At 41.0% G+C, this 13,019-nt stretch overlaps 1 long non-coding RNA gene across 1 annotated transcript; it reads right to left on the bottom strand.

The window, feature by feature from the left end:
- Positions 1–3,456: 3,456 nt before the first annotated feature.
- On the bottom strand, positions 3,457–11,110 carry LOC111955584 (uncharacterized). The gene is made up of 4 exons (XR_002876139.2): positions 10,725–11,110; positions 7,105–7,178; positions 5,558–5,647; positions 3,457–4,819 (listed from the first exon to the last, which is right to left on the bottom strand). It is a non-coding gene; the product is annotated as an uncharacterized lncRNA (long non-coding RNA).
- Positions 11,111–13,019: the final 1,909 nt, after the last annotated feature.

Raw genomic sequence — 13,019 nt, 5'->3', positions numbered from 1 at the left:
AGAATTAATCCAAGAGTCTACTTATTTGAATCTCTCAGTACTATTTGGTAGTCAGATACCAATTGTACGAAAATACCTCTGTGTGATTGCCATAGTAACTGGGCGGCCATACCAATCAGACTACTGTACTATACCAACCACATTAAACTCTGGATGAAGCCAATGAAAGGCAAGGAGGAAGCACCAGGAAGCAGTGGCATTGTGTGTGAGATCCCATCGTCTGTGGGCGCTGGGAAAGCACACTAATCTCTCTGTCCCAGTCCCACTCTCTGCTTTTTGAAAATGTATTTCACCTTTATTTAACCAGGTAGGCTAGTTGAGAACAAGTMCTCATTTATAACTGCAACCTGGCCAAGATAAAGCAAAGCAGTGCGACACAAACAACAACACAGAGTTACACATGGAATAAACAAACATGCAGTCAATAATACAATAGAAAAGGTCTATATATAGTGTGTACAAATGAGGTAGGATAAGGGAGGTAAGGCAATAAATATGCCATAATGGTGAAAAATTACAATATAGCAATTAAACACGAGTGATAGATGTGCAGAAGATGAGTGTGCAAGTAGAGATACMAGGGTGCAAAGGAGCAAAATAAATAACAGTATGGGGGATGAGGTAGTTYGATGGGCTATTTACAGATGGGCTATGTTCAGGTGCAGTGATCTGTGAGATGCTCTGACAGCTGGTGCTTAAAGTTCGTGAGGGAGATATGAGTCTCCAGCTTCAGTGATTTTTGCAGTTCGTTCCAGTCKTTGGCAGCAGAGAACTGGAAGGAAAGGCGGCCGAAGGAGGAATTGGCTTTGGGGGTGACCGGTGAGATATTCCTGCTGGAGTGCGTGCTATGGGTGGGTGCTGCTATGGTGACCAGTGAGCTGAGATAAGGCGGGGCTTTACCTAACAAAGACTTATAGATGACCTGGAGCCAGTGGGTTTGGCGACAAATATGTAGCGAGTGCCAGCCAACGAGAGCATACAGGTCGCAGTGGTGGGTAGTATATGGGGCTTTGATGACAAAACGGATGGCACTGTGATAGACTGCATCTAATTTGCTGAGTAGAGTGTTGGAGGCTATTATGAAAATGACATCGCCGAAGTCAAGGATCGGTAGYAWAGTCAGTTTTACGAGGYTATGTTTGGCAGCATGAGTGAAGGATACTTTGTTGTGAAATAACAAGCCGATTCTAGATTTAATTTTGGATTGGAGATGCTTAATGTGAGTCTGGAAGGAGAGTTTACAGTCTAACCAGACACCTTGGTATTTGTAGCTGTCCACATATTCTAAGTCAGAACCGTCCAGAGTAGTGATGCTGGACGGGCAGGCAGGTGTGGGCAGTGATCGGTTGAAGAGCATGCATTTAGTTTTAGTTCTGCTATCTCCTCATGTCATATCTGTCTGACTGAACACAGACTCTCTGCTATCTCTTCGTGACATCCCTGTCTGACTGAGCAGCCTGGTATCATAGACTAGACYTAACATAGTAAAGGTAAATCCGGGACACTCAAATTAGTATGATACGTTACATTTGGTATAGTTTACAAAGACAAATGATTATTTAAGGCAAAAATGAAAGTAGGGTGGTTGATTGTGGTGGATGAGGGGGTGGATAACTTGAACATCTAGCAAGTTTGTGTGTTTGAATCTTACCATTTTAGCTAATTAGCAACTTTGCAACTACTTACATCACAGGAGTTTGGTGGCACCTTAATTGGGGAGGACGGGCTTGTGGTATTGTCTGGAGCGGAGTAGGTGGAAGGGCATCAAATACATCAAACACATGGTTTCCATGGTTTCCATGTAGTTGATGCCATTCGCTCCATCCCGGACATTATTATGAGCCGTCTTCCCTTCAGCAGCCTCCTGTGACTTACATAGCATACAAATGGTAATTCTTAACATATCATACGAAATGGATGATGGACATCCAAAAATGTAAACATACCATATGAAACGTAACATATCATACTAATTTGGGCAACCCGGAWTTACATTTACTATGTTACGTCTACCCCTGAGTTCAGGTTACCAGACTGGCCTCACAGARAGACGTAACATAGTAAATGTAACTCCGCGTTGCCCAAATTAGTATGATATGTTACGTTTGGTATGGTTACATAAGACAGAAGGTTACTTAAGGCAAAAAATAAAGTAGGGTGTTTGGTCATCGTGGATGGGTGGGCGTATTGCAACATTGCAACTCTATACTACTTTTTTGCTACTTTTCTACTACTTAGCATGTTAGCTAACCCTTCACTTAACCTAAACCCTTTAACCTWACTCCTAACCTTAACCCTAACCTTAACCTAAACCCATAAACCCCTAGCTTAGCTAACGTTTGCCATCCAGCTAACTTTAGTGTTAGCCACCTAGCTAACGTTAACCACAAAAAATTGGAATTCGTAACATATCATACATTTAGCAAATTCGTAGCATATTGTACGAATTGCTTTCATAACATATTGTACGCATGGAGATTCGCAACGTATCATACGAATTCTAATTTGTAATATATCATCTGAAATGGATGATGGACATCCACAAATTAATACATACAATACGAAACGTAACATATCGTACTAATTGAAGTGTCACGGATTTACATCTACTATYTTARGTCTACTCCTGAGTCCAGGTTGGTCTGACTGAACACATTCTCTCTGCTATCGCCTCACTTTCTCCCTGTCTGTCTTTCTGTCCCACCCCAACACAACGACAGAAAAGACAACAATCCATGAGGATTAGACTGTTTAACTAGGCACCGGATTCTTCCTTAAACATGGTTGTTTACCACAGCATCCCACTGCTGGCCCCAGTAGGTATTCTAACAGTTACAGACTCTGGCTGACTGACTGACTGACTGAGCTTCTGGCAGATTCCAGGGAATGACGGGCCAATTGACGCAGATTTCCACAATAAAGATCATGAGTAAACACTAGCAGTCAGAAAGTGTGTAACCTTTAACCTTGTATTGGGGCACACTGTAGGACATGCAGCAAGCCCCATCACTGTGATGGGATCTCTCATTCATGAAGTGTCATAGCTTTAGAGTTAAACCATTTTTCTCCTTTAGGTTATTTTCTCATCCATCACCCCATACAGTCAGCACAGCCATCCTACAGTGTGACAATATCCCTAACCTAATGTACCTTCTACATGGTTAACCATAGAACTAGAAAGATAGTTTGGAGTTGCATAACCGTTTCTAAAAAGTTGAATGACAAAGGGTCAATATTCAAGTCTTGATAGGTGACATATCACTAACATAAAATATACACACAGTTATTAAACAGAAATACATCAGTGGCTATGATGAGTCCAACACATCCAATTATTTTCCTATGTGCCTCACGCTGCCAATAAAATAAATCATTGAACCTTCTTTGAGTTAACAGTGAGTTTTATTTGGTCTTTCATAATCGTAACTTGTAAAAGGTACATATAAATGTCATTAATGTCATTAAGAGTTCAGTTTGATAGTGGCATACGCTGAGGAGACCACCGATTCTGTCAGAACCACAGAGCTACAGAATCATCATGACGTCCATGTTTAACTGATAAAGCCCTAAATTAAATTAAAAATGCTTACTGGGGTCCAGCATTTGTGATGTCCCTTCATGCAGCGTACAAAAGACATTCTAGAACGCTAGGCCATACATGTCGAATGCTTTAGATTGCAGCAGATATATGCAGATCGCCTCATATTTTCAAACAGGTGAATTAATAAATACAGTCAGCATTTATTTCGGTAAATGTAACTATTTGGCATTACTACCGGTAATTCACATTTCCATTTTCTCCTCCACCACAATACAAAGACAAACATCTTTCAAACCCAGCAGTTCTTTAAAGACMGCATGGTTTTACTCTCAAAACAATACCATTCCTCTTTCAACAAACACACAGACCACAGAACCATGTTGCATAGCTGTGTGGGGTTAGTGTCTAGTGAAGGTGCCAACCGCTGCAATGCATGGTGATGGAGTGCAGCCCAGCAGCTTGCTCTGGTCTTCTCTTTCTCCCCCTCTACTCTCTCTGGTCCAGTTAGGAGCAGGTTTGGGTAGGTTACCATGTTATTTTCTAAATGTAATCCGTTACAGTTACTAGTTACCTCTCCAAAATTATAATCCGTAATTTAACTTTTGGATTACCCAAACTCAGTAATGTAATCGGATTACTTTCAGTGAAATTTTGATTACTTGCACCTTCACTCAGTAATGTAATCGGATTACTTTCAGTTACATTTGYATTACTTTCCTCTTAGGAGACAGAAGACGATGAAAAGGATCCATCAAACACATTTGGTTGTGTCATCATAGTGGTCTCTGACTTGTGGTCAGTCTTGCTCAGGTGGAACAAACTTAAACTTGAGCCTTTTTMTCAGTGCTGAATTGAATGTCATTGAGAAAACAGAAWGGTGTCATAATACATTAAAAGTAATCCTAGAAGTAATGATCTATGTAGTATTTCAAAAGTATCTGTAATCTGATTACAGTATTTTTGCTGGTATCGTAACTGATTACGTTACAGTTTATTTGTAGTCAGATTACATGTAACTGATTAAAATGTAATTACATGTAACTGATTAAAATGTAATTACATGTAACTGATTAAAATGTAATTACATGTAATCAGTTACTCTCCAACCCTGGTTCGGGCTCAGACTGTTCAGGGAGCTGTCTCTTTGAGACGGACCCGATCCGCCATCTGCCGTGCGCTGTAGAAGGACACACTGATGCCCACCGTGGCCATCGTCATGGCGATCTGGTTGATTAACCCGTTCTGCGGCTGCATCTGGACTTCACCTGACACCTGTCTCTGTGAGGAGAAACACACACCGACGCACACACAGACACACACACAGTCAGACACCCAGTCAGACAGACAGATACGGTTTGGTCAGTGTGTGTCATCTGCCAATAAATATGGGCATCATCTGTACAGAACCCAACATGGGCATCATCTGTACACAACCCAACATGAGCTGGCCTGCACTGCCACACGAGAAACATTTTAAGAGGGAAACGGGGGAATTTGAGTTTAGGAAACACAGTGTTCTTTCCACACACAGTGGCATGAGAACGGAGAACAAAGTCTGTAGACAGGAAACAGTGTCACAGAGGGGCAGCTCATATTTAAACCTCTCATCAGACCACTGTGACACATTTCTGTTTCTTGATAGGAAAAAACTCTTCGGTTCATAGTTATTTTATTTACAGCCACGAGAAGGGCATGCAAGCAACTAAATTACAATTTATTTAAAAACGTACAATTCTGCAGAAGCTTCAAATAATATGAGCTGGTTCATTCAGTCAGAAAAACAGTCATGACGGTTGTATTATATAATCACTTAAGTCCTGAATCAATAGTGCACTATGAAATATGAATGCCTACTTTATCCTGTGTAGTTTAGACATCACAACMAGCCTACAGTAAAATGGAATCCTATGGTAAAATATCAACACATTTCTTTCCAAATCAACTATAGATAAACAGTGTGTGCAGAGCATAAGCCTATAAACCAAGGTTCAAAATGATCCATAGAAACACTCAAACCTGGAGGAGACGGAAGTATCCAGGGGTCAGGCGTCCCAGTCTGATGACCATGTCTGTGGCTGTGAGTTCTCAGACTAGCCCAGTGTCTGCCTGCGGAGGAATCCATTATTAAATACAATCGTCTCATCGTAATTCCTCAGTTCTCAGTAGATACTGAGGCAAAAAAACATAAGCAACACAATGAAAAATTKACTTATTAAAATCAAGACTCAATAATAAGCAAGCCACCTTCCCATATTTACCCCAAAGCACAAACACAAAGTCCCCTGGCTCAACCTTCGGGGCTAAACAAGTGAATCAAAAAAGATGTTCCACGGTTAATTAACATCCAGACAAATAAGATATTCCAAGACTTAAAGGACATACCATACATTCATACTGTAACTACTTGCAGGCCAGGATAAACAAAGAAAGCCCTAATTGGGGGCTATTTGTGATGGGTGAATGGCTACCATACATTCATACTGTAACTACCTGCAGGCCAGGATAAACAAAGAAAGCCCTAATTGGGGGCTATTTGTGATGGGTGAATGGCTACCATACAATGTCAGTCATTATGAGAGGTGGTACTGGAAAGCACTGTAGGCCTAATGCAATACATTTCTTTGCCTATGGATAGAAATGGGATCCTACCACTACATTTTGCTAAGAGGGAACTAAACTCCTTCGCAATAATACCCAGCAGAAAATGAACACCTACAGTGTTACAGTAATTCATTTTTGGGTGTTGTACTGACCCTGAACACAGTGGAAACCTGTGATACTGACCCTGGATACTAACCCTGAACACACAGTGGAAACCTGTGATATTGACTCCTGAACACAGTGGAAACCTGTGATACTTGACCCTGAACACACAGTGGAAACCTGTGATACTGACCCTGAACACACAGTGGAAACCTGTGATACTGATCCTGGATACTGACCCTGAACACACAGTGGGAAACCTGTGATACTGACCCTGAACACACAGTGGAAACCTGTGATACTGACCCTGAACACAGTGGAAACCTGTGATAGGCTACAAAGGAAGCTCCAGTGTGTCCCTAGTCTTTTGTACACCCCAGCCCCATCCCATCCAGTAAAATTCAATGGACCTAGTCTGGCCTACTGCATAAATGCCTCTGTCTGTCAGATATGATTTTAGTCATCCAGTTTAAAAATGGAGAGAGAGGATATGAGAGAAGATGAGAGAGAGGAGAGGGAGAGGATTGAGAGGAATGAGAGAGAGAGGAGAGAGGATATGAGAGAGAGAGAGAGAGAGAGAGAGAGAGAAAGAGAGAGAGAGAGGTATATGAGGAGAGAGAGAGAGAGGATAGAGGAGATGAGAGGAGAGAGAGTGACAGAGAGGAAAGAGAGTGACAGAGAGGAGAGATAGGATAGAGAGGAGAGAGAGATGAGAGAGAGAGGAGAGAGGAGAGGGAGATTAATCGCATCACAAAATCATGTATGCGATCACGAAACATGTAAACACCAACTGACCCACAGAACCATAAAAAATACAAAGTTAGAGTCCTTTACGTTTGTAGTAAAAGAGAGATACAAACCTTGAATAAACCGTTTACTTCAGGCTATTTACAGAATCTGTTTTCTTTCCTTTTGGATTTCCGAGTGATGATGACTGCAGAATATAAGAATTAAGTCAATTAAAAGAAACTGACAGACAATAAAGACTGTCTGTGTCTGTCATGTTAGTAACTGAAAAACTAAACAAAAATGATGYACATTGACTTACCACTAATAATGTTCAACAATAACAGGATGGCAGCCTGTAATTTATACTCAAATATTTGACTTGTATTCTTCAAACTATTGAATAAGAAATGACTTAAATATTCACACAGAAATGTAAGCACACAACACAACCACAGAAAATGAGCAGGTTATGAATGAAGACACTGAAGTAGAATCTTTATCATTTAATGTCTAATGTAACGGAATCTGTTTAATGTCATCCGTGACATTGCAAATGACACACCTTGTGCACTATATCACAATGAGTTGATGTCTTCACAAATTATTGTGAATCCAGTCTATTGTTACATCACAATTTAAATATTGATTAATTCCAATAACAAGATTACGTTACAGCACAGTTTTATTTGACAGAAACACACATTTKAAATCTGCATGTAGCAAAGAAATGTGTGTTTTAATCCATCCATTAATACCTGATTCCTAGTAAATTACATTAGTCTAATTTTGATTACTCATCCTGGATTGATGAATTCTTGTCTTTATGTTTGCTCTCAAGCTAACACAGCACATTGTTTATGGAGACATGTAGTAAATAGTAAACAAACACTGAGTAAAGCTAGARGACATGGAGGTATTTATTTGACTGAGACTGTGTTGAAATACTCTGGGTCCTTCTGAGTGGTAGGGGGGAGTTTCCTCAGGGCTCCCCTTGGATGGGCATCCTCTCCAGGGCCAGCTCTGTGTTGGCCAGGGGCCCTCCTGTCAGGTGGGCTGAAGAACTCTCTACAGTCATCACACGCCCACAGAGTGGGTCTACATTATAATGTATATACCCAGTGGGTCTACAGTATAATGTATATAATATATACCCAATTTACCTGAGGTAAATTCAATTGATTGGACATGATTTGGAAAGGCACACACCTGTCTGTAGGTCCCACAGCTGACAGTGCATGTCAGAGTATAAACCAAGCCATGAGGTCGAAGGAATTGTTCGTAGAGCTCTGAGACAGGATTGTGTCGAGGCACAGATCTGGGGAAGGGTACCAAAACATGTCTGCAGCATTGAAGGTCCCCAAGAACACAGTGGCCTCCATCATTCTTAAATTGAAGAAGTTTGGAACCACCAYGACTCTTCCTAGAMCTGGCTGCCCGGCCAAACTGAGCAATCGGGGGAGAAGAGCCTTGGTCAGGGAAGTGACCAAGAACCCGATGGTCACTCTGACAGAGCTCCAGAGTTTCTCTGTGGAGATGGGAGAACCTTCCAGAAGGACAACCAACTCTGCAGCACTCCACCAATCAGGCCTTTAGGGTAAAGAGGCCAGACGGTCTGACGAAACCGAGTTTGAACTCTTTGGCCTGAATGCCAAGCATCACATCTGGAGGAAACCTGGCACCATCCCTACCGTGAAGCATGTTGGTGGCAGCATCATGCTGTGGGGATATTTCTCAGTGGCAGGGACTGGGAGACTAGTCAGGATCGAGGGAAAGATGAACGGAGAAAAGTACAGAGAGATCCTTGATTGGACCTCAGACAGGGGACCTCAGACTGGGGCGACGGTTCACCGTCCAACAGCACAACGACCCTAAGCACACAGCCAAGACAATGCAGGAGTGGCTTGGGGACAAGTCTCTGAATGCCCTTGAGTGGCCCAGCCAGAGCCCGGACTTGAAACCGATGTAACATCTCTGGAGAGATGAAAATAGCTGTGCAGCAACACTCCCCATCCAACCTGACAGAGCTTGAGAGGATCTGCATTGAAAAATGGGATAAACTCTCCAAATACAGGTGTGCCAAGCTTGTAGCATCATACCAAAGAAGACTCGAGGCAGTAATCGCTGTCAAAGGTGCTTCAACAAAGTACTGTGTAAAAGGTCTGAATACTTATGTAAATGTGATATTTCCGGGTTTATTAAATTATAKATTTGCACAAATTTCTAACATCCTGTTTGTGCTTTGTCATTGTGGGTTATTGTGTGTAGATTGATGAGGGYAAAAAAACATTTTATAAATTTTCGAATAAGGCTGTAATGTAACAAAATGTGGAAAAAGTGAAGGGGTCTGAATACTTTCAGAATGCACTGTATAGTCAGTACCAAAACAAGTGATCTAATTATTCTGTCTCATCACAGAAAAATCTGCAGAGCTGTTATCCCCCACATACTGAACAAAAATATAAACGCAASATGAGTCACAGTTCATATGAGGACATCAGTCAATTTAAATAAATTCATTATGTCCTAATCTATGGATTTCACATGACTGGGAACACAGATATGCATCTGTTGGTCACAGATACCTTTAAAAATGGGCCTCACAATGGGCCTCAGGATCTTGTCACAGTATTTCTGTGCATTCAAATTGCCATCYATAAAATGTAATTGTGTTCATTGTCCGTAGCTTATGCCTGCTCATACCATAACCCCACCGCCACCATGGGACACTGTTTAAAAATAAAAAAATATTATATTATTATTATAATATATWTTTTTTAACTAGGCAAGTCACTCTGTTCACAACGTTGACATCAGCAKACCACTTGCCCACAGGACGACGTCTGCGGTTGTGAGGCCAGTTGGACGTACTGCCAAATTCTCTAAAACGACATTTGAGGTGGCTTATGAATATTAAATTCTGTGGCAACAGCTCTGGTGGACATTCCTGCAGTCAGCATGCCAATTGCACGCTCCCTCAAAACTTGAGACATCTGTGGCATTATGTTGTTGATAAAACTGCACATTTTAGAGTGTCCTTTGATTGTCCCCAGCACAAGGTGCACCTGTGTAATGATCATGATGTTTAATCAGCTTCTTGATATGCCTCACCTGTCAGGTGGATGGATTTTTGGCAAATGAAAAATGCTCACTAACAGGGATGTAAACAAATTTGTGCACAAAATTTTTGAGCAATAAGCTTTTTTTGTTGATGGAACATTTCTGGGATAATTTACTTAAGCTCATGAAAATTGGGACCAACACTTTATATGATGCGTTTATATTTTTTTCTGTGTATATATAAAAAATATATATATTTAAAAAATCTTGCATATTTTCATTTGCGTAATAATATAAGCTCTTCTATAAAGGATTGTCACCTATAACAAGGACTGGCAGTAGGAATTCTACATTTTAGTCAACTGATGTGGGATGTATACACTCACTCACTACACCCCCCCCCCCCCCCCCCACACACCACACACAGACAACCACAAGCTCAAATGTTCAACAGTTGTTCCATCCTGAGCCCAACTCCAGAGAAGACTTGATGTGTGAAAGCGTATAAACTTTGGCTGTTTAAGAAGGTATGCCAAATTGAGCAGAAATGGGATTTGATTAACCAATATATAGTCCTCCTCCCCTTAGTAATAACACAGAATAGGCTTCTTGGGATCTAGCCAATAAATAGAAAAAGATCAATATTAAATCAAAAAGGTTCCTGATCTTAGTTATTTTAAATCTTTATCTATACCTTTCCGTGTAGATCGGTCTTMCTGAGTGATGACAGGATCAGTAATAACGTCCTCCTCCTCAGGACTCCCCTCCATCTGCATAGTAATCCCTGGGAGAGTTGTGCTCAATATTATGGACAATACAGATGTTTCAGATAACTGCCTTTTATGAGACTTTGTGAAGCTTTCATTTGGAATCCAAAATATGTTATTACAGTGTTACTTTAGTATTAAGGGATTTAGATTTGAATTCTGTAGTTGTTCTACATGTTTATAAATATTCAACACAGCTGTAATATTCCAAAAGAGGAGGTTCAGTCTGTCATTTTCAAGCAGCTGGCTGATGGCTCCTTGATCAAAGGTTGATTGCTTCGTTGCCTAGGGACACCATGGATCTCAGCAGCCTCACACAGTAACACATCTGAGACTTCTTACTGCCCTCCCTCCAGTGCCATGGAAACGATGGCCCTGTCCAATGTAGGCATATGTTTGGCAGAAGCGACAGAAAAAAATGTAATCTCCCATCAATTAAACCAAGTAACCATGGAGATGTTCAATGAAATTCAGTCATCAAAAGTGGCCAAAAAAACYTCCAAGCTAGTCCCTTATACCATAAACCAAAAGGAATGAAATGGTGGCCATTCATTTGGGGTAGTCCATCTGCAACTTAAATCATACAAACCACTAATACAGCTCGACTCTATCCCAACTTCCAGATGTGTCTCCTCTCCTCACCTCGCTCGGCACACCACTGCAACAGCATCAGAGGGCAGGTGTTTCCCTGACAGGTCATGTAGTCGTRCAGCATCAGTGGAGCCACGGTGGCCAGAGAGGCCAGAGCCTGTAGCTACAGCGCCTCCTGCTGGACAGGGGTCCAGTTGCGTGCCTGGCCCTCAGGGGAGCAGCAGTGGTCTTCACCAGGTACAGCAGGCAGCAGGTTCAGGACAACACAGTGGTCTTCACCAGGTACAGCAGGCAGCAGGTTCAGGACAACACAGCCTTCTTTGAACAGCTAGTAGACACAAACATTATCTATGACGTTACAGTTTATAAAACACATCGAAAACGCAATAGTTAGAAAGTATTAATCATTTGTTTGTACTTGGAATGTTTTTCAGTCTATCAATAAAACACTAGCGTAACGTAATGCAGCTAATTGACCCTTGACCTAACGGAAGTATAGACGCCATGGAGCTCTGTGACTCATTCACACAGAAGCAGATCTGCTGTGCCCTCTGTYCCTTTAACATTAGGCTCCAGTTCATATCTGGAAAACAAAACAACACATCCAGAAACCAATTCACCTGTCCTTTTTTAGCAAATCATGTTTGAATTGCGGTGGCTGCTGTTATTGTTATTTACCACAGGAGCTGGAGAGCATCTGAAGAGTCTGCAAGACCTGGTGCAGCTGTTAGAGCACAATGAGCTGGCTGAGACTCTGGTCCTGTCCATGGACCTCCTGGAGAACCATTCTACTGTCAAGCTCCAGCTTTTGCAGACTGTTTTTTTTTTTTTTTTTTTTTTTTTTTACATGTTAGAGGACAAGTACATTAGAGTGTCTAGTTTGATAAACAGACGCCTCACAAGTCCTCAACTGGCAGCTTCATTAAATAGTACCCGCAAAACACCAGTCTCAACTTCAACAGTGAAGAGGCGACTCCGGGATGCTGGCCTTCTCGGGATGCTGGCCTTCCTTAATTTGTTCTTAACTGACTTGCCTAGTAAAATAAAGGTACAAAAAAATAAATAAAAGGGTTTTAACTTAGTCATTGAAGCCTCCGATGAGAGCATTGCAAAAGCATTTGTGAAAAATACCGCTTTACAGAGTTCGTCGAGTACCAGAGTTGTAAAGAACTTAAATAAAAATACTTGAAAGTAAAAACGTTTTTTTGCGGTATCTGTACTTTACTGTTTATATTTTTGACAACTTTTACTTCACTGCATTCCTAAATAAAATTATATACTTTTTACTCCATACATTTTCCCTGACACTCAAAAGTACTTATTACATTTTGAATGCTTAGCAGGACAGGAAAAAGGTCTAATTCACACACCAATCAATAGAACATCCCTGGTCATCCCTACTGCCTCTTATCTATAAGACGTCATTGTAAATAAGAATGTGTTCTTAACTAACTTGCCTTGTTAAATAAAGGTTACATTTTTTAAAATCTGGTGGACTCACTAAACACAAATGCTTAATTTGTAAATTATGTCTTGAGTGTTGGAATGTGCCCCTTAGCTATCCTTAAATCAATTTTAAAACAAGAAAATGGTGCCGTCTGGTTTTCTTAATATAAGGAGTTTTACATGAT

The sequence above is a fragment of the Salvelinus sp. IW2-2015 genome, linkage group LG31, assembly GCF_002910315.2.
Source record: "Salvelinus sp. IW2-2015 linkage group LG31, ASM291031v2, whole genome shotgun sequence".
NCBI lineage: Eukaryota > Metazoa > Chordata > Actinopteri > Salmoniformes > Salmonidae > Salvelinus > Salvelinus sp. IW2-2015.
The sequence above is the reverse complement of the archived record's forward strand: the minus strand, read 5'-3'. Positions and strand labels throughout refer to the sequence as shown.